This window comes from Salmo salar, chromosome 09 (assembly GCF_965601325.2).
Source record: "Salmo salar chromosome 09, fSalSal1, whole genome shotgun sequence".
NCBI classification, from domain to species: Eukaryota; Metazoa; Chordata; class Actinopteri; order Salmoniformes; family Salmonidae; genus Salmo; species Salmo salar.
The window spans coordinates 79584413-79606879 of NC_138299.1; the positions used below are offsets into that span (position 1 = coordinate 79584413).

General features: G+C 41.0%; 1 long non-coding RNA gene across 1 annotated transcript in view; it reads left to right on the forward strand.

Moving 5' to 3' along the window:
- The window catches only part of LOC145858044 (uncharacterized), a 30057-nt gene extending 16055 nt beyond the window's left edge, over positions 1-14002 (forward strand). The window contains exons 2-3 of the long non-coding RNA XR_014378806.1: positions 13051-13389; positions 13753-14002. This is a non-coding gene — a long non-coding RNA (uncharacterized LOC145858044). The remainder of the gene's footprint in view (positions 1-13050; positions 13390-13752) is intronic.
- The last annotated feature ends 8465 nt before the right edge of the window (positions 14003-22467 follow it).

A 22467-nucleotide genomic window follows, 5' to 3' on the forward strand; every position in this document is an offset into this window, starting at 1 on the left:
AAATTATTATTTTACCAATATCATACATGACATTTATTTATTAGACTGTTAGAATGTTGACATCTGAAAGACTCATCATTGGCTTGAAGGGGGTCCCTCTAGGCTTTTCTAGTGTTAAGTATATTTAAAATGTTAAAGGCGTGCATATTACAGTGTATTGATTACATGGCAGGGTTTCGTTTTTTATTGCTTGTGATATACAGGAACAGAAATGTATGAGAGTTGAAAGGCTTTTTAAATAGGGAACTGTAACAGACTTTCATTCCTTCTGTAACTTTATCAAATCAAACTTTATTTGTCACATGCGCCGAATACAACAAGTGTAGACCTAACCGTGAAATGCTTACTTTACAAGCCCTTAACCAACAGCGCAGTTCAAGAAGAGTTAAGAAAATATTTTCCAAATAAACTCAAGTAAAAAGTAACACAATAAAATAACAATAACAAGGCTATATACAGGGGGTACCGGTACATTTAGGTAGGGGTGAAGTGACTATGCATGATAATAAACAGAGAGTAGCAGCAGTGTACAAAACAAATGGAGGGGGAGGGGGGTCATTGTAAATAGTCTGGTGAACATTTGATTAATTGTTCAGCAGTCTTATGGCTTGGGGGTAGAAGCTGTTAAGGAACCTTTTGGTCCTAGACTTGGCATTCCGGTACTGCTTGCCGTGCAGTAGTAGAGAAAACAGTCTATGACTTGAGTGACTGGAGTCTCTGATGATTTTATGGGCTTTCCTCTGACACCGCCTATTATATAGGTCCTGGATGGTAGGAAGCTTGGCCCCAGGGCCGTACGATGGTGCAGCTGTAAAACTTTTTGAGGATCTGGGGACCCTTGCCAAATCTTTTCAGTCTCCTGATGGGGAAAATGTTTTGTCGTGCGTTCTTCATGACTGTCTTAGTGTGTTTGGACCATGATAGTTTGTTGGTGATGTGGACACCAAGTAACTTGAAACTCTCGACCCGCTCCACTACATTCCTGTCGATGTTAATGGGGGCCTGTTCGGCCCACCTTTTCCTGTAGTCCACGATCAGCTCCTTTGTTTTGCTCACATTGAGGAAGAGGTTGTTGTCCGGGCACCACACTGACAGTTCTCTGACCTCCTCCTTATAGGCTGTCTCATCGTTGTCGGTGATCAGGCATACCACGTCTGCAAGCATGTGTCGTCAGCAAACTAATGATGGTGTTGGAGTCGTGTTTGGCCATGCTGTCGTGGGTGAACAGGGAGTGCAGGAGGGAACTAATTAAACACCCCTGAGGGGCTCCAGTGTTGAGGATCAATGTGGCAGACTTGTTGATGCTTACCCTTACCACCTGGGGGCGGCCAGTCAGGAAGTCCAGGATCCAGTTGCAGAGGGAGGTGTTTAGTCCCAGAGTCCTTAGCTTAGTGATGGGCTTCATGGGCACTACGGTGTTGAACGCTGAGCTGTAGTCAATGAACAGTATTCTCACATAGGTGTTCCTTTTGTCCAGGTGGGAAAGGGCAGTGTGGAGTGTGATTGAGATTGCGTTATCTGTGGATCTGTTGGGGCGGTATGCAAATTGGAGTGGGGCTAGGGTATCCGGGAGGATGCTGTTGAAGTGAGCCATGACCAGCCTTTCAAAGCACTTCATGGCTACTGACGTGAGTGGTACGGGGCAGTAATCATTTAGGCAGGTTACCTTCGCTTCCTTGGGCACAGGGACTATGCTGATCTGATTGAAATTCTTGTAAGCATCTGGATTAGTGTCCCGCTCCTTGAAAGCGGCAGCTCTAGCCTTTAGCTCGATGCGGATGTTGCCTGTAATCCATGGCTTCTGGTTGGGATATGTACGTATGGTCACCGTGGGGACAACGTCGTCGATGCACTTATTGTTGAAGCTGATGACTGAGGTGGTATACTCCTCAATGCCATTGGATGAATCCCAGAACACATTCCAGTCTGTGCTAGCAAAACAGTCCTGTAGCGTAGCATCCGCGTCATCTGACCACTTCTGTGTTGAGCGAGTCACTGGTACTGTCACGTCCTGAGCATAGAAAGCTAATATTTTCTATGATAGAGTAGGTCAGGGCATGACTGGGGGTTTGTCTAGATATTATTTTCTATGTGGGTTTCTAGTTTAGTTTTTCTATGTTTGGGTGATTTGTATGATTCCGAATTAGAGGCAGCTGGTAATCGTTGTCTCTAATTGGGGATCATACTTAAGTAGCTTGTTTTTCACTTGTGGGTTATACAATATTGTTTATGTGTAGTTGCTTTGTAGTCACAGTTCGTTTATTCTTTATTTGTTTTGTATTTTTCTAAAGTTTCACTTTCTAATAAATTATGTGGAATTCTACTCACGCTGCGCCTTGGTCCGATCATTATTTCAACGAATGTGACAGGTACTTCCTGCTTTAGTTTTTTCTTGTAAGCAGGAATCAGGAGGATAGAATTATGGTCAGATTTGCCATATGGAGGGCGGGGGAAAGATTTTTATGCATCTCTGTGTGGGGAGGAAAGGTGGTCAAGAGTTGTTTTTCCTCTGGTTGCACATTTGACTTGCTGGTAAAAATGTGGTAAAACCGATTAAAGTTTGCCTGTATTAAAGTCCCTGACCACTTAGTGCCAGCATCGGTCTGTGGTGGTAAATAGTTCATGGTGAGTAATCGCTGTTCTGATATCCAGAAGCTCTTTTTGGTCATAAGAGACGGTAGCAGCAACATTATGTACAAAATAAGTAAAAAAATGTTAAAAACAACACAAACTAACAAAATAGCACAGCTGGTTAGGAGCATTTAAAACATCAGCCATCTTCTTTGGCGTCATCTTAGATCATGTTTTAATTTGATGTATTTGTGTGATTTTTAATGTACAGAAATAAAAGCAAGCAACTTTTAAAACATTAGAACCTCATTTCTCATTATCTATTACCTTTTGAACATGCTGGACCTAATTTCTCATTATCTAATACTGTTTGAAACATTCTGGACCTCATTTTTCATTATCTACTACTGTTTATGCATTTTAAACCTTATTTCTCATTTACTACTACTGTTTGAAACATTCTGGACCTAATTTTTCATTATCTACTACTGTTTGTTTAAAGCACAATAAACTAAGTGACAATGTGCAGGGTTTTCTGACTTTTCTATTTGGCCCACTGAAAGAAATGTTATCACACAGACTAGCACTTCTCTTCATGAAGAACCAATGTTGAGGTGTAGTCAGTCAAACATCACAATGTCATAGACCACATCTCACGTAACCAGTTCTGTGGTCTGATGTGATTAGTGCCTGGTAGAGAGTGATTCTTGACAAGAAACTGGAATGGAGAGAAAATATATGTACCCTTTTCAAGAAAGCACAAAGTCCTTTGCTCTTTCATTGTATTCATTCATTGACTTCTAATACATATTTATGTGGTATTGGCATTTAAAAATAAAAAAACATTAAGTTGCGAGATATGAATTAGCAATACCATTAATACATTTTCAAAGGATAGGGAACCAAATTGCATTTGAAGACTTTTCTCATGAGAAATAAACAGCATGAACACTTTCTTAAAATGAAGTTCTCCCTCACAAATCAAATCAATTGTATTCGTCACATGCTTCGTAAACAACAGGTGTAGACTAACAGTGAAATGCACCTGGGCCCTTCCCAACAATGCAGAGAGAAACAAAATAGAGAAATAATAGAAAAGTACAGTACCGAGTACCACTTCCTCCCGATTCGGCCCATACCCGACACGACCTCTGGACATTTTCCTCACCAACACTCTTGACTGTCCTCCCTCAAGCATATTAGCCAACCGTGCCACCTCAAAGCTAGCTAATGAGTCTACGCAAGCGGGACACTTAATGCTGAGTAGTATGTTTGAAACATCCCCATGTACTACACCTGCACCACACTGCCACCACACTGCCACATCTCTGTCCTCTTACCTATAGGCCGTTTCATCGTTGTCGGTGATCAGGCCTACCACTGTCGTGTCGTCGTCACACTTAATGATGGTGTTGAAGTCGTGGGTGGCCACGCGGGGCCCCTGTGTTGAGGGTCAATGTGGTGGATTTGATGTTGCCTATCCTCACCATCTGGGTCAGCCCGTCAGGAAGTCCAGGATCCAGTTGCAGAGGGAGGTGTTCAGTGCAAGGGTCCTTAGCTTAGTGATGAGCTTGGAGAGCACTATGGTGTTGAACGCTGAGCTGTAGTCAATGAAAAATATTCTCACATAGGTGGTCCTTTATGTCCAAGTGGGAAAGGGCAGTGTGGAGTGCAATAGATATTGTGTCATCTGTGGATCTGTTGTGGTGGTATGTGAATTGGAGTGTGTACTGTGCAGGGTGTCTGGGATGATGGTGTTGATGTGAGCCATGACCAGTATTATGGGTCGATAGTGATTTAGACAGGTTACCTTGGGGTTCTTGGGCACAGGGACTGTGGTGGTCTGCTTGAAACATGTAGGTATTAATGGCTCGGTCAGGGAGAGGTTGAAAATGTCAGTGAAGACACTTGCGAGCTGGTCAGCACATGCTCTGACTATGGACCCTGGTAATCCGTCTGGCCCTGAATGTTAACCTGTTTCAATGGTCTCACTCACATTGCTATGGAACAGCTGGTGCTCTTATGCATGGTTCAGTGTTGCTTGCCACGAAGCAGAGTATGTGAACAGAGTTGAGCAGTCAAAAAATCTTGCTCATTGCTCCGCTAATAACTGCTCCTCGCTCAACAAAAATAAATAAAACTCTGCTCCAAATTTGGGCCATTCAATAAAATCACAATTTATCCAACATCCATCTACTGTATTGTTGTGACTACATGGACCTACCATTTGGTTTTTAAGTATTGAAACCAAACCATATGATTTGAATGAAAAGTATTTTCATAAATAACATAAAAGGTGACTGTAAGAAGCACTCATCATTTCAAATAATCTACATTCCATATTAAGCTTTTCATGCTTGAGTTCCAAATATCATTACTGAGCCGGACAAACTTCTCTTCGATGAGAGCCCAAGCACTACCCAGTGTTTCTCCAGATCAAGTAGGCAGACATTTGTGCATCTCCAGCCAGAACAGTTAAATAAAGGTAAAATAAAAAAAAAAATTATGCATTCCGATTCTTGCGTAGATTGTAATGGACACATATGATGTGTGTAAAATAATTTTTTCAAGGTTATACTGATAACAATGAGCTAATGCTAAGCTAATTGTCAGCTATGTGTCGCGCCATGCTTGTTGACATCATACAATGCATTCTGGTTGTCACGCGAACGTCTGTCAGACCAAAGATCTTATAACAAAATGAAGTGAAGGGATCGTTCACTTGTCTTTCGAGTAAACTTCCGGAAGTGAGTGATGGTAGACAACACAGCCCCTTCAAAATGTGCTCTGCAAACTCTCTCTCTCTCTCTTTCCTCAGCCAAAGGTCCAATATCACATCATCAACTTGTATCGATCACATTTTTACTAACATGGCTGAACATTGTTCAAAAGCTGTATCAGTGGAACTAGGTTGTAGTCATGATAACTTGGTTGCACTCACTAGGAAAACTAAAATACCAAAGGCCTTAAGGTAAAATACACTGTGAGGTCAAACGGTGCCCCATGGATTGATGAGCTAAGAAATGCAATGATTCAACGTTACGATGCCAAAAAAGCCGCAGACAAATCTGTTACTCTGTTTGATAAGCAAAGTTATTGTAAATCTAGAAATCTTGCGATCAAGCTATACAAAGGAAAGAAGAAGGGATTCTATCAGCACAAAACTGATGAAGTTAAGGTGATGGGAAAAACTGTGGAGAATGTTGAATGCTATTATGGGTAAGAATTCGAACATCTACCTCTTTTGTTGAATAAGAGGGTATATTTATTACAAAACCACATGACATCGCAAACTACTTTAATGAATATTTTACAGTCAAAGTGGACAAGTTGAGGAATGCTATGATTACAACTGATGGCTCCATGTCATATACCCATATAAAAGATTGTATCATGAAGGAGAGAGAGACAATGCATGTTCGAATTTCACCAAGTAGAAAGGGAGAGGTAGAAGGATTCTGTTGTCTCTTTCGGATGACAAGTCACCTGGTACAGATCATCTTGACGGCAAATTGTTTAGAGTTACAGCTGACCAAATATCTACCCCAATCTCTCATATTTGTAATAAGTGCTCGATGTATAGGGTGTGCCCAGAAGTCTGGAAAGAGTCAAAGGTTATTCCACTACCTAAGGATAAAACATCTGCATTCACTGGTCCTAATAGTCGTCCTATACGCTTGCTGCCTGTGTTAAGAAAATTATTGGGAAAAAATTGTGTCTGTACACATCAAATCAAACTTTATTTGTCAAATGCGCCGAATACAACAAGTGTAGACTTTACTGTGAAATGCTTACTTACAAGCCCTTAACCAACAGTGCAGTTCAAGAAGAGGATTATTTCAAGGATTATTTCTCATGTAATGGTCTGATATCGGGTTTCTAACATGCATACAAAGAAGGGCATTCTACAATTACAAATGACAGATGATTGGTTAAAGAGTATGGTTGACAGGAAGTTTCTGCAGCAAGGAAAGATATAAAAAAGATCAAAATCGCTCAATACATGTCTGACAGTTTAGTTCTTCATTGCTCTAGCCGTATGAATATTATCCAAATGCATCCGAATCTCTGATGGCTTCACAATGAAAATAAATGACTATCCAGTCTTCTGATTTTCTTCAGGAATGTTATATTTAAAAAAAAAAAAAAAAGTATTTTTCAGGCCATTTAGTACATACTAGCAACACGTATAACCACCACACCAGACAAGTAAATTCAGGGCATCTATGAACCCAAGGCAAGGAAAAATCGCCTTAAATCTACAGTTTTATGTAGAGCCATAGTTGAATGGAACTCGTACCACTCCACATTTCTCAGGCAAAAACTAAATCCACCTTAAAAAATATATATATATGGTCTATCGCATTAAGTTTTTTTTTTTTCTTCTTGAAGGTGGATTTATAAATTCATTTGATTGATTGATTTTATTTTCCCCTATCTATTAAAATGACCAATTACAAAACAAATGGAATAAGGTGCAGCAGATCAAAGTAGCCATGATACTGCCAGGTAAACCATCAACATCTCCATGCAGAGATCATATGTACTACTTCCTTAGACCTAGTAACCATTTCCTTAAATGTCTGGAAATACTGTCAAATTGAAACAAATTATGTAACATAGGAGAGTACAATATGCTGAGACACAGCACATGTGCATTCATGTAGATTTACAAGTGCCTATAGAAGGTCTACATCCCCTTGGATTTCTGCACATTTCATTGTGTTAGAAAGTGGGATTAAAATGGATTTCATTGTAATTTTTGGTCAATGATCTAAACAAAATACTCTGTAATGTCAAAGTGGAAGAACATTAAAAAAAAGATGAATCCACTCCCAGATATAAAAAGCATGAAACCCCTGTCAATTTGTTGAAAGCCTATGTCCTGCAGCTCAGTTCAAAAGAACTACTGCATCTTTGATGTGTCTGGGTGGTTTAATGCATCATCCACAGCATAATTATTAACTTGACCATTCTTAAAGATATATTCAATGTCTGATTTGTTATTGTTACCCATGTACCAATCACTGCCTGTCTTTGAGGCTTTCGAAAAAGTCCCTGGTCTTTGTAGTTGAATCTGTGCTTGAAATTCAATACTTGACTGTATGGGGGACAGAGGAAGGGGAAGTCATTTACAAATCATGTCAACACCTAATATGTCAGTCCATTTAACTTAATATGTGATTTGTTAAGCCACATTTTACTTCTGAACTAATTTAGGCTTGCCTAAACAAAGGTGGTGAATACTTACACAGTGACTATTTTTGTTATTACATTTTTATTAATTTGAAAAAAAATGTATGTAAAATGTTCATTTCACTTTGACATTATGGAGTATTTCGAGTAGATCAAATAATATTTTTCCATCCCACTATATAACACAACACTATATGTATAAGGGGCTTAAAAGCCATGGAATCATTAAATGCAAACAGCCAGTAGGAGTTTAAGAATAACTTAGACCTTCAGTTTAGGATGCTAGACTTATGTTCTCAAAAAGGAAGTGGTCAGCATGCTGTATGTGCTTCTGTGTTACCACCTGTAGATGAGTTCTGTTGTTGTGCTCTGTGGGTGTTGTTGCTGTCATAATTGTGTATGTAGGGGGCAGGGAAGTCAGGTGCAGGAGAAACCAAATTGGTTAATCTGGAGTATTTAATGAAAAAACAAACTCCAAAACCAAAGTACAAAATAACATGGGTAAAATATACCCGTCGCACACCGATACAAAAACACACGTAACATAACATCACAAACAATCACCGACAAGGACATGAGGGGAAACAGAGGGTTAAATACACAACATGTAATTAATGGGATTGGAAACAGGTGTGTAGGAAGACAAGACAAGACCAATGGAAAATGAAAAACTGATCAATGATGGCTAGAAGACCGGTGACGTCGACCGCCGTACACCACCCGAGCAAGGAGGGGCATCGACTTCGGCAGAAGTCGTGACAGTTGCCTGGTAACGGTGGCCTGAGTTCAGTCAGGGTGTCCTCATCAGCTATAAACAGGGCCGCACCATACCAAAACATACCATACCAAACCAACCATACCATACTAAACCATACCATATCAAACCAAACCATAGCAAACCATACCAAACCATTGCATACCAAACCATACCATACCAACCATACCAAACCATACCATATCAACCATACCAAACCAAACCAAACCTTACCAACCATACCAAACCATACCAAACCATACCAACTCGGTGACAGTCTAGCAAATCTAGTAAACCTCAAAGATTACTATATAGAATACCCAGATGGTTACCACATTCAGTCAGCTCATGTGACTGTTGTGTCAGTGTTGTAGCTCACCTTAGGACTGCCTAGATACGTTTCAACGGGGCTATTTCCAGATCTACAGATAAGCCAAGTGTATGTGAAGTACCTTAGGTGACTGGATGCTATTTCTAACTCCTCTCATGACATTGGATGACCTTTGATACATTAGTGATCTATAGCTACTATACCCACACTCCAACCATAGTGCTTCTGTAGGCAACTAACATACCCCCAAATGTTAAATGTCAATAAACGATCTGTGCAGTATCCTACCCTTTTTTTCCCCAAACACTCATGTTGCATCTCCCCACAGATGCTGATGAGAGTCCAGAACTGGAACATGCTGACATCAATATTCTAAAGAAGATGGAGAAACACAGGGAGGTTCCAGAGGATGTGGAGTATGGACAGGTAGTAGTATTGAAGGGTTCCAGACCAACCACAGAGAGAGACAGACATGAGGGGTGGGAGGAGACTGTGTATGCTGGAATACAGCTTGGCCAATGAGAGAGGTTCTTCGATGTAGGCCAGGTTGTGAAGGGTTGGTCTTTATACATAGTATTAAAGATTTGTTGCTTCATTTGTTACTGTAACTAATTGTATCTAGCGTTCCCATATTTCTGTACATATTTTTATGAAATATACATGAACAACCCAACAACTAAACAGTGTGCATTTGCCCTAGTGAGTCCTTCTGTTATTGATTTAACATGTTTTTGTAACGTCTGCTTCTCACTCTCCAAATCCCAATCACCTGAATTTTGATCACCTGTTCACACACCTGTATGTCATTTACACACACTGTGTAGTTCAGTTCTTGCACCCCGTCACTATGAGGTATTGCTTGTTTTGTGACACACGTCTTTCAGAGTTCTGGTTTTCCCAGTGATTTTCTTCTCCCATGTATGATAGTTTTTGCCTGCCTCACTAACGACGCCTTTTTGCCTTTTTTTGCCTCGGATTTCCTGTTATATACCTATTGCTTGATCTCCCGGGCTACGTTACTAGCCTTTTCCCTGCCTGTACTGTCACCCTTTGGGACCCCCTGTGTATGACCTTCTGCCTGCCCCTGGACCCAGCTACCTGCCTCCTGTGTATGACCTTCTGCCTGCCCCTGGAACCAGCTACCTGACTCCTCCTGTGTATGACCTTCTGCCTGCCCCTGGACCCAGCTACCTGCCTCCTCCTGTGGTCCTTTGCAATAAACACCTGCTGCGCCCTGCACTTGAAACCAGCTCTCTGTCTCCCCTAGTGTTCATTACAAAAGGGAACATATAAGCAGACAATGGAAGCTCTTACAATATTCCATGATGACATTTCTCTAAAACAGGCTATAGGCTACATGTGCACCACCAAGTCAGAACAGTAGGCTAAATGATGAGGGGGAAAGGGACCAAATTAACAGCTCACTACACAACATACACTTAGTATTACTTTCTTAGCTACAGTATACATATCTCCCTGGCATATTCCATAATTTATGCAGCAGCATACAAGACATTTTTGGACTCATCTTGTTGTGTTGTGCTCACTTGAACAGGAAGGTAGCGCAGCGGTCATTCGTGGGAAAATGTTGTCATCAAAGTCTGTCGTTCTCTGGATTTATGGTGCTCCGACTGGGAAAATAAGTTTTGGGAACTCGGGCCTCTTTCCAGAGCTCCGACCTGAAGATCACTGACGTCACGATTTCTGAGTTCTCAGTTTTCCTGAACTCACTGAAGTCTGAGATTTCCCAATTCTGAGTTTCCAGTTGTTTTGAACGTGGCAGAAGTCATGCTGGATTGACAGCATGGCCAATGTTGAATGTTTATACGTTTAAGCTAGGAAAAGAGACCCTTAAACCCAGACTTGGACCACACACCCACTCCACTGAATAGCTGGCTAGTGATTGCTTTGGAACGCTTGCAGTTAGCCACTGATTCCTTCCAAACCACTCATTGTTGAATTTGCGATGAGCCCCGATACATTTTATCTATAATTTCTCTCCATATTTTCTCTTCATATGACAAGGTTTGAAAAGGATTTGCCAGTAGATTGTCCACTTGATTCATGATGATGATTGCTAGCTAAGATTTTGAAAGTATGATGTTGACATGATCAATCCAATCAATGCTACTGTCACGGGTGTCGTAAGGATTAGACCAAAACGCAGCGGGAATATGTATACTCATCTTCTTTTTAATAGGCAGAAAGAAGGAAAAACAAAAGTATACAAAAATAACGATGATTACAGTCTTGTCAGGCACACAGCTAAACAAGAAACAACTACCGAAAAAATCCCATAGAAACACACGCCTCTTAAGTAGGACCTTCAATTAGAAGCAACTAGGAGCAGCTGCTTCCAATTGAAGGTCAACCCAATAAACACCACATCGAAATAGACATACTAGAACATAGCCCAACAAACCCCGAAACACTCTAAACAAACACCCCCTGCCACGTCCTGACCAAACTACAATAACAAATAACCCCTTATACTGGTCAGGACATTACAGTTACGGTACATATAACATGATTTGATATTATTTCACCTGTGGCCAATGACCTTGAGCCTTCTTGGAAGGGCACTTCTAATGTAACTCTATGGCAGCACTCAAGGGGCTTGAATTTTCCATTTTGCGGTGATCTAGTGTCCCCATGAGTGACAGAACACTGAGCCAATCAAGGCGCAACTAGAAAACTTCACCAACCCCTGCGCTCCGTATTTTCCACCACAGAAAGCCCTGAACCGAAAGTGCTATTTAAAAGCATATATTACCAGTAAAAAAAACACTGAAATGATTATACCACTGTAAATGGAGAAATTAACACATTCATCTAAAGTTTTCTTGTTGTATTTGTTGCAATTTAATGAACTCGGGGTTCTCTCAAAGTCACCATGTTGTTTTGTTGGTGTAGCCTATTAATTAATGTAGACCTATGAAGCACTGTTGGCCAACTGGTAAAATATTATGCAGTCTAGTGAAAATGACAATTGTTTTAATCTACCTTTGACTGAAAGATGTCACTTGTTGGCCCTTTTCTATCTGCTTGCACCTGGCTCCAGCAAAGCTGTCATCAAGTCAAAGGGTGGCTATTTGAAGAATCTCAAATATAAAATATGTTTTGATTTGTTTAACCCTTTTTTGGTTACTACATGATTCCATATGTGTTATTTCATAGTTTTGATGTCTTCACTGTTATTCTACAATGTAGAAAATAGTTTAAAAAATAATTAAAAAATAAAAACGTTGAATGAGTAGGTGTTCTAAAACATTTGACCTGTAGTGTAAATAGTGAAGAGAACAGGTCCCAAAATTGACCCCTGTGGTACACCTTTATGTACTTCAAGAAATTCAGAGTTAACCCCATCAGTCACGATAGCCTGAGTTCTGTCACTAAGAAACCATAAACAGGTGTCCGAGCTCAGGCCTATTCAGGACAATTTATTCATTAAAATAGCATGATAAACAGTATCAAAAAGCTTTTGACAGGTCCAAACAAAGCAGCACATTTCATTTTCGTGTCTAAAGCATTGACAATATCACTGGCTTCCAGTCGAAGCTCGCATCCGCTACAAGACCATGGTGCTTGCCTACGGAGCTGTGAGGGGAACGGCACCTCCGTACCTTCAGGCTCTGATCAGGCCCTACACCCAAACAAGGGCACTGCGTTCATCCACCTCTGGCCTGCTCGCCTCCCTACCTCTGAGGAAGCACAGTTCCCGCTCAGCCCAGTCAAAACTGTTCGCTGCTCTGGCACCCCAATGGTGGAACAAGCTCCCTCACGACGCCAGGACAGCGGAGTCAATCACCACCTTCTGGAGACACCTGAAACCCCACCTCTTCAAGGAATACCTGGGATAGGATAAAGTAATCCTTCTAACCCCCCCTAAAAGATTTAGATGCACTATTGTAAAGTGGTTGTTCCACTGGATATTATAAGGTGAATGCACCAATTTGTAAGTCGCTCTGGATAAGAGCGTCTGCTAAATGACTTAAATGTAAATGTAAATGTAAGACAGTTGTCTCTTTACTCATTGTCCCATGATAATGATCACTGACTTAATGATCCCTATCATGTTGATGCTGTTGGTTTGGTTATACTGTTAGTCACTTGTATTCTCATCTGAAAAATTAAACATGACTTGACATGGGTTAGAACAGTGATAGTCACTACATTGTCTTTTCTTCTTGATCTTCAGGCTTGGAGACTTCCTGTGATGCTAGACAGAATGGATCTCAGTGTTATGGAGCTCTGGGAGGAACTGTCTATCTCCAGCTGGTGACTGATGACACGAGATATGATGATCTCACATTTTATAAAGACCCAACTAGTGCAAAAACAGAGATACTCAAAATGAAGAAGGACATACTGGTAATAAGAGACACCCGCATTAAAGACAGAGTACACTTCTTTATAAACAATGGGACATTTAGGTTAAATAACACAAGAAGTACAGATTCTGGTGAATATCTGCTAGAAAACTTTAATTCAGCAGGGGTATCATTATGGGCCAGAGGACTACAACTGTTCATCGAAGGTAATTAACTAACTATCCAAATAATTATTACAAGTAGTAACTTTGACAAGCTCTACATATTGCTCTGGCTAAACTACACATATGTGACTGCGTAATAATCAAAATAATGAGAAATGCATTTTATGTGTAACCATGGAGTCATTTTTATTTTCATAGTCTACTGTAGTTGGTACATAGAGTCATAACCACATCCATCAACATTAAATCATCTGTTGGTTATTTGAAATGCAGTCATTGTGTGTCATGAATCTGCTGCTCCTGTTGACTACAGTAGTTTCTGTGGCTTTCAAGAAGAATGGCTGGTGTTGTGTTCTAATGTGTTATGCCCTCTTACTACAGTTACATATCCTTCTTCCCCCACAGCTCCAGTGTCCAGTCCTCAGCTGTCCTTTGAGTGTCTGTCCCATGGAGAGATGAGGGTGTCCTGTTCCTCTGAGGGGGATGGTCCCCAGTACAGCTGGACTCTGGATGGACAGACACTGAGAGACACTGAGACCTCTCCTGGTGATGAGACAAACACCATCACTCTGAAGAAAGGCTTGTCAGGAGATCTCACCTGTACCGTCAGAAACCACATCAGCAGTGATACTGTCAGCAAGAGAATCTCACCTTGTCTAGGTAAGCTACTGTACTCTCACATTGTCAACCCTGTACTCTCTGTGTCACTTTGTTTAGTTTAGCAGACACATCATGCAAAATAATACATGATTATATTGATATTAATGATGATGATGATTGACTTCATCGTCATTATCATCATGACCTTTAGGGTCGTTCTACGAAATTAGGCTCTTTTGCATCCCTTTGATATTTTCTTTAATATAGACCACATGGAAACTTCAATAAATCCGATTTTTGACTATTTTTCAAACACATAGCTTGTCAAAATTAGCTGAATACTTAATTTAAGTGTCATTCTGTTTCCTAGGACGAGGAGTCAGTGTGTTTGTTTATTTCCAACTCGCTGAAGTCTTCATTCTTCTGACAGTCTGTCTGGGATCATACTGTTTCTACAAGAAGGAAACCTATCATCAAGAAAAAGGTCAGTAATGCACCATTGTACCTTTACTGAAGGTATTTTGTTTAATACGTTTCTAATTTTATTCTGCTTAATTCTCTCTCTCTCTCTCTCTCTGATGTTGAGTAAGCAGAGTGTATGCAGTCTCAGGTGGATCATGGTGGGACTCAGATGAGGGTGTTTATGTCCTGAGAGGTGCTATGGAGACCAACTAGGCTGTGAGATTACCTGATGATGATTTAATATTGCTTACCATTGAAAATATTTGATTTCGCTCTTTTAAAATGTAATTAAGCTTTTATTATCATTTTGAATTTTTAATGAGTTTATAGTACAGTGTATTGCATTGCAGTGTTTTGTTTTACGTTACTTGTGACATACAGTAACCTAAATGTATGATATTGGGAAGACTTGTTAAATGGTGAAAGGTAACAAAACACTTTCCTTAACTTTATTATGCTTTAATATAGCGTATTTGTATGATTTTGAATTCATAGAAATACAAGCAAGCAACTTTTTAAACATTCTGGACCTCATTTTCCATTAACTACTCCTTCAAAAAAATCCTGGACATTATTTATCATTATCTACTATTTTTGAAACATTATGGACCTCATTTCTCATTATCTACTACTTCCTGAAACATTCTGGACATCATTTCTCATTATCTACTACTTTTAAAACATTCTGGACCTCATTTTAATAACTTGCCAAATGATTATTACAAATGATAACTTTGACAAGCTCTACATATTGCTCTGGCTGAACTACAAATATGTGACTACCTAATAATACAAATAATGAGAAATGCATTTTATGTGTAACCATTGTCACGCTTCCTCCTGCAGGCTGAGGAGGGTCGTTAGTGATTGGAGCTGGCGTGATTGGAGCCACCTGGGCTCAGGGTATTTAAACCTGCTGCTTCACTAACCACTCTCTCCCCCTGCTCATTTTTATTTTCATATGTTACTGTAGTTGGTACAAAGAGTCATAACTACATCCATCAACATTAAATCATCTGTTGGTTATTTGAGAAACAGTCATTGTTTGTCATTTTCATTATCTACAACTTTTTGTTTGAAGCACAACAAACTAAGTGAATATGTGCAGGGTTTTCTGACTTTTCTATGGGCCAGTGAAAGAAATGTTATCACACAGACTGTAGCACTTCCCTTCATGAAGAACCAATGTTGTGGTGTAGTCAGTCAAACATCACAATGTCATAGACCACATCTCACGTCACCAGAGCTGTCTCCTACTTCCTAGAATGATGGGCTATGAGTTAGTCACCTGGAATGCATTTAAGTTAACTGGAGTTCCTTGTTAAAAGTTAATTTGTGGATTTTTTCCCCTTCTTAATGCGTTTGAGCCAATCAGTTGTGATGTGACAAGGTAGGGGTGATATACAGAAGAAAGTCCTATTTGGTAAAAGACCAAGTCCATGTTATGGCAAGAACAGCTCAAATAAGCAAGGAGAAACGACAGCCCATCCTTACTTTAAGACATAAAGGTCAGTCAATGCGGTAAATTTCAAGAACTTTGAAAGTGAAGTTGCAAAAACCATCAATCTCTATGATGAAACAAGTTCTCATGAGGACCACCACAGGAAGAAAGGAAGACCCAGAGTTACCTCTGCTGCAGAGGATACGTTCATTAGAGTTACCAGTCTCAGAAATTGCATCCTAAATAAATGCTTCACAGAGTTCAAGTAACAGAAACATCTCAACATCAACTGTTCAGAGGAGACTGCGTGAATCAGGCCTTCATGGTTGAATTGCTGCAAAGACACCATTATAAAAGGACACCAATAAGAAGAGACTTGCTTTGTCCAAGAAACACGAGCAATGGACATTAGAGCAGTGGAAATCTGTCCTTTGGTCTGATGAGTCAACATTTTTGATTTTTGGTTCCAACCGCCGTGTCTTTGTGAGACGCAAATTAGGTGAACGGATGATCTCCGCACGTGTTGTTCCCACCGTGAAGGTTGGAGGAGGAGTTGTGATGGTGTGGGGGTGCTTTGCTGGTGTCACTGTCTGTGATTTATTTAGAATTCAAGGCACACTTAACCAGCATGGCTTCCACAGCATTCTGCAGCAATACGCCATCCCATCTGGTTTGTGCTTAGTGGGATCATTTGATTTTCAACAGGACAATGACCCAACACAACTCCAGGCTGTGTAAGGGCTATTTGACCAAGAAGGAGAGTGATGGGGTGCTGCATCAGATGACCTGGCCTCCACAATCACTCGACCTCAACCCATTTGAGATGTTTTGGGATGAGTTGGACCGCAGAGTGAAGGAAAAGCAACCAACAAGTGCTAAGCATATGTGGGAATTCCTTCAAGACAGTTGGAAAAGCATTCCAGCTGAAGCTGGTTGAGAGGATGCCAAGAGTGTGCAACGCTGTCATCAAGGCAAAGTGTAGCTACTATGAAGAATCTATATATTTGGATTTGCTTAACAATTTTTTTGTTACTACATTATTCCATATGAGTTATTTCATAGTTTTGATGTCTTCACTATTATTCTACAACGTAGAAAACAGTAAAGATTAAGAAAAACCCTTGAATGAGTGGGTGTGTTCAAACTTTTGACTGGTACTGTATGTAGCGTTCAAAAGGTACTTGCATTCAAAACCATGAAAAGGAATAACCCAAGGAGATGCAAAAATAATGTACTTCATTTAATCCATGCTCAAAAGAATACAAAAAGGTGCTATAAAACAAAAACGGATTATACGTTTTGACCTCATGCCTTCATCAGTGCTGTACAAACAAATTATGAAGACAGCTTATGTGCGTAACAGGTGCAAGCAGATAGTTGATTAGATACTGGCGAATAGGGAGTCAGTGCATATTAGCAAGGAATATGTAGAAGAATATAAAAAATGGACTATCAAATGTCACATATAATTGAAAAGAGACAACAGTCTGGTCTACATAACAATATCAGAAGCAATAGACATGAAATAATAAAGTAAGCTAAAAAACTGAGAGTTTGGGGGGAGGGACATTGGCTCGAAGGGGAGTTCCTCGAAACAAGGCTATTCTAGTGTTAATTATTGTTAAACATTTGAAAGGAGTTGTAACGGTCGTTGTACGTAATGGACCAATGCGCAGCGGGTTGAGTGCTCATCTTAACTTTATTTGAACGCATACGAAACAAAAACAAGAAACCGATCGAACGAACAGTATTGCAGGCTACACAAACAGCTATGCAACAACAACTTCCCACCAACCACAGGTGAAAAAAGGGCTACCTAAGTATGACTCCCAATCAGAAACAATGATGTACAGCTGTTCCTGATTGAGAGCCATACCAGGCCAACAAAGAAATACACAACATAGAAAACCATAGAAATACAAATCAAGAACATTACCCAAAAACCCCGGAACACATAAAACAAACACCCCTCTTACATAAATACATATCCCATTAAACCCCGAACCACATAAAACAAATACCCCCTGCCACGTCCTGACCAAACTACAATAACCAATAACCCCTTATACTGGTCAGGACGTGACAGGAGTATATAGTACAGTATATTGAAGTGTTTTCTTTTATGTTGCTTGTGATATACAGTAACAGAAATGTATGAGTTTGGGATGGCTTTAATCGGGGAAACTGTAACATAGACACTTCCCTTCTTATTTTAAGTTCATCATGTTTTGATTTGATGTATTTGTGATTTTGAATGCATAGAAAATAATAAAAGCAAGTAACTTTTTGAAACATTCTGGATGTAATTTCTCATTATCTACTACTTTCGAAACATTCTGGACCTCATTTCTCATTTCTTAAGCCCTTTGGTCTTTCATTGTATTCATTCATTGATTTCTAATACATATTTCTATGGTATTGGCTTTTATTTCCATTTTTTGGGGGGCAGACAGGAATTAGCAATGGCATTAAAACATTTTCTCAGTATATGGAAACAAATTGCATTTGGATACTTTTTCTCAAGTAAAACAAACAGCATGAACCTGTAACACTTTGTTAAAATGAAGTTCTCCCTCACAAAGAAAATGAAATTGTATTCATCACATGCTTCGTAAACAACAGGTGTACACTAACAGTGAAATGCTTACTTACAGGCCCTTCCCGACAGTGCAGAGAGAAAGAAAATAGAGAAATAATAGAAAAGTAAAAAAAGTTACAATAAACATAATAATAGATACAATGAGTAATGGAAACATGGCTATAGTATATACACGAGGTACAAGTACCGAGTCAATGTGCAGGGGTACGAGGTAATAACATGGCTATATACACAGGGTACCAGTACCGAGTCAATGTGCAGGGGTACGAGGTAATATCATGGCTATATATGTAACAGTATTGCTTCCGTCCCTCTCCTCGCCCCTACCTGGGCTCAAACCAGCGACCCTCTGCACACATCGACAACAGTCACCCTCGAAGCACCATTACCCATCGCTCCACAAAAGCTGCGGCCCTTGCAGAGCAAGGGAAACAGCTACTTCAAGGTCTCAGAGCAAGTGACATCACCGATTGAAACGCTATTAGCGCGCACCCCGCTAATGAGCTAGCCATTTCACACCAGTTACACTCACCCCCCTTTTGACCTCCTCCTTTTCTGCAGCAACCAGTAATCCGGGTCAAAAGCATCAATGCAACAGTATAGCTTCCGTCCCTCTTCTCTCCCCTACCTGGGCTTGAACCAGCGACCCTCTGCACACATTCGCAACAGTCACCCTCGAAGCACCATTATCCATCGCTCCACAAAAGCCGAGGCCCTTGCAGAGCAAGGGAAACAGCTACTTCAAGGTCTCAGAGCAAGTGACATCACCGATTGAAACGCTATTAGCGTGCACCCCGCTAATGAGCTAGCCATTTCACACCAGTTACACTCACCCCCCTTTTGACCTCCTCCTTTTCCGCAGCAACCAGTAATCCGGGTCAAAAGCATCAATGCAACAGTATAGCTTCCGTCCCTCTCCTCTCCCCTACCTGGGCTTGAACAAGGGACCCTCTGCACACATTCGCAACAGTCACCCTCGAAGCACCATTATCCATCGCTCCACAAAATCCGTGGCCCTTGCAGAGCAAGGGAAACAACTACTTCAAGGTCTCAGAGCAAGTGACGTCACCGATTGAAACACTACTGGCGCGCACCCCGTTAACTAGCTAGCCATTTCACACCGGTTACATATACACGTGCTACCAGTACCGAGTCAATGTGCAGGGGTACGAGGTAATAACATGGCTATATACACGGGCTACCAGTACCGAGTTTATGTGCAGGGGTACGAGGTAATAATATGGCTATATACACGGGGTACCAGTACTGAGTCAATGTGCAGGGGTACAATGTAATAACATGGCTATATACACGGGCTACCAGTACCGAGTCAATGTGCAGGGGTACGAGGTAATAACATGGCTATATACACGGGCTACCAGTACCGAGTTTATGTGCAGGGGTACGAGGTAATAATATGACTATATACATGGGGTACCAGTACTGAGTCAATGTGCAGGGGTACGATGTAATAACATGGCTATATACACGGGCTACCAGTACCGAGTCAATGTGCAGGGGTACGAGGTAATAACATGGTTATATACACGGGGTACCAGTACTGAGTCAATGTGCAGGGGTACGAGGTAATAACATGGCAATATACACGGGCTACCAGTACCGAGTCAATGTGCAGGGGTACGAGGTAATAGCATGGCTATATTAACAGGGTTCCAGAACTGAGTCAGTGTGCAGGGGTACGACGTAATTGAGGTAGATATGTACATATAACTAGGAATAAAGTGACAGATAATAAACAGCAGCAGCGTATATGATGAGTCAAAAAAGTTACTGCAAAAAGGGTCAATGTAGATAGTCCGGGTAGCTATTTGGTTAACTATTTATTTAGCAGTCTTATGGCTTGGGGGTAGAAGCTGATCAGGATCCTTTTGGTTCCAGACTTGGTTCATCGGCACCACTTGCCATGTGGTAGCAGAGAGAACAGTATATGACTTGAGAGGCTGGAGTCTTTGACCATTTTTAGGCACTTCCTCTGACACTGCCTGGTATAGAGGTCCTGGATGGCAGGGAGCTCGGCCCCAGTGATGTATTGGGCCGTATGCACTACCCTCTGTAGCGCCTTGCGGTCTGATGCCAAGCAGTTGCCATACCAAGCAGTGATGCAGTCAGTCAAGATGCTCTCAATGGTGCAGCTGTAGAACTTTTTGAAGATCTGAGAGCCCATGTCAAATCTTTTCAGCCTCTTGAGGGGGAAGAGGCCCTCTTCACGACTGTGTTGGTGTGTTTGGACCATGATAGATCCTTAGTGATGTGAACACCGAGTAACTTGAAGCTCTCGACCTGCTCCACTACGGCCCCGTCGATATGAATGTGGCCGTTCTCAGCCCGCCGTTTACTGTAGCCCTCCATAAAGCTCTTTTGTCTTGCTGATGTTGAGGGAAAGGTTGTTGGCACTACACTGTGTTGTCAACAAACTTAATGATGGTGTTGGAGTTGTGCGCGGCCATGCGGTCGTGGGTGAACAAAGAGTACAGGAGTGGACTAAGCACGCATTCCTGAGAGGGCAAGTAGCAGCAATTTCTCAATTACAGAAACGCATACAATTGTACCGTAGAGCACCCTGAGAAAACATCCCCAAAATACAAACACTTAAATATATTTTAATAATACTGTAATATTGTTCTCAAAGTTGTGTTTGAGGCTTTCTCCAAATCAGGTCTAACTTTGGAAGCAATCCCACAACGCTCCGCGGTCAGCGTCACATGGTGAGGGAATAAAATCCATGCTCACCCTTCATGTACTTATGGGTAAAAAAACAACAACCACAAAAATACATTTGTGGGTCAGTAGTATGGAGCTAGCTAGCAATTCCATTTTTATTCATCAAGATGGCCAAGCTTTGTGTCGATGCAGGGTATAGCAACACTTGATATGCAAATGTGAGTATCTTTCTATGGGCACGCAAATGAACCACCTCATAAAAAGAAGAATACATTTGTAAAAATGAGGCGGGCAAATTGGGCATCTATTCGTCAATCTGCGGGGAACATTTCATCCTTGTGAACTTCCACGGCTACCAACAATGGAAGGATAGCTTCAGAAAAACATTGCTCTTTAAATGTAGTGCAGTCCCTGCCAACAACGAGGTTATAAAGTATCACAAAGCCAGCAGCACCAGCAGAGACAGAGCATTATCAGGGCTTCACCAGGTAAGTTAAAGAGCTTGCTTACTACCTCTATGCTAACACTAGATAGCTATAGAGCTACTGCATTTCCATCTAAATAACACTGATTAATGCTGAAGTAACTAAATTAACATGTCTGCCAGCTGTTGGTAGCTAACTGCTGGTGCTGTCATACTATAGATAGTAGAAGCCTATGGGAAAAGTGTAAAATAGCTTTTGTCGCGATGGAGGTGTGGTATATGGCCAATATACCATGGCTAAGGACTATGTCCAGGCACTCCGCGTTGCGTCGTGGGTAAAAACAGCCCTTAGCCATGGTATATTCACCATATACCACACCTCCTCGGGACTTATTGCTTAAGTGTAGAGCCCTGTGGCTGGTCCCGAAACTGTGTGTGTGTGTGTGTATGTGTGTGGATGGTGGGCTAAACCAAAATGCGACGCTTTGGCCAGGTATTCAATTGTGGATCTGGTAGAATTTCGGAGAAAGGAGCCAGGTTTTCTTTAGAGGGTTGGATAGTGGATTTTGCTCAATGGGAAAGTTTGTTTCTGGAGCTTGCTGCATGTGTTGTGTTTTGGGAGCCTCTGGCTGTCTGCACTTAGGCTCTGTGTGTGTGTGAGTGTGGATTGGTCGTTGGATGGTGTCTGGGGCACCGGGGTTTTCTATAGATCCTGCATGTGGACTAAATTGAAATGCGATGTTCTGGTTATGGATCTGATTGCTGATCTGGTGACAGGCTTTCTTTGGAGGAGTAGATTTTGTTCAAAGGGAAGATTACTTTTTTTATCTTAGGATCTTCCTCCGTTTGTGAATTCATTTGTTGCCGTTTCTTTCTAGCTGGCAAAATAAGTGAGCTAGATTTTGTTTGTGT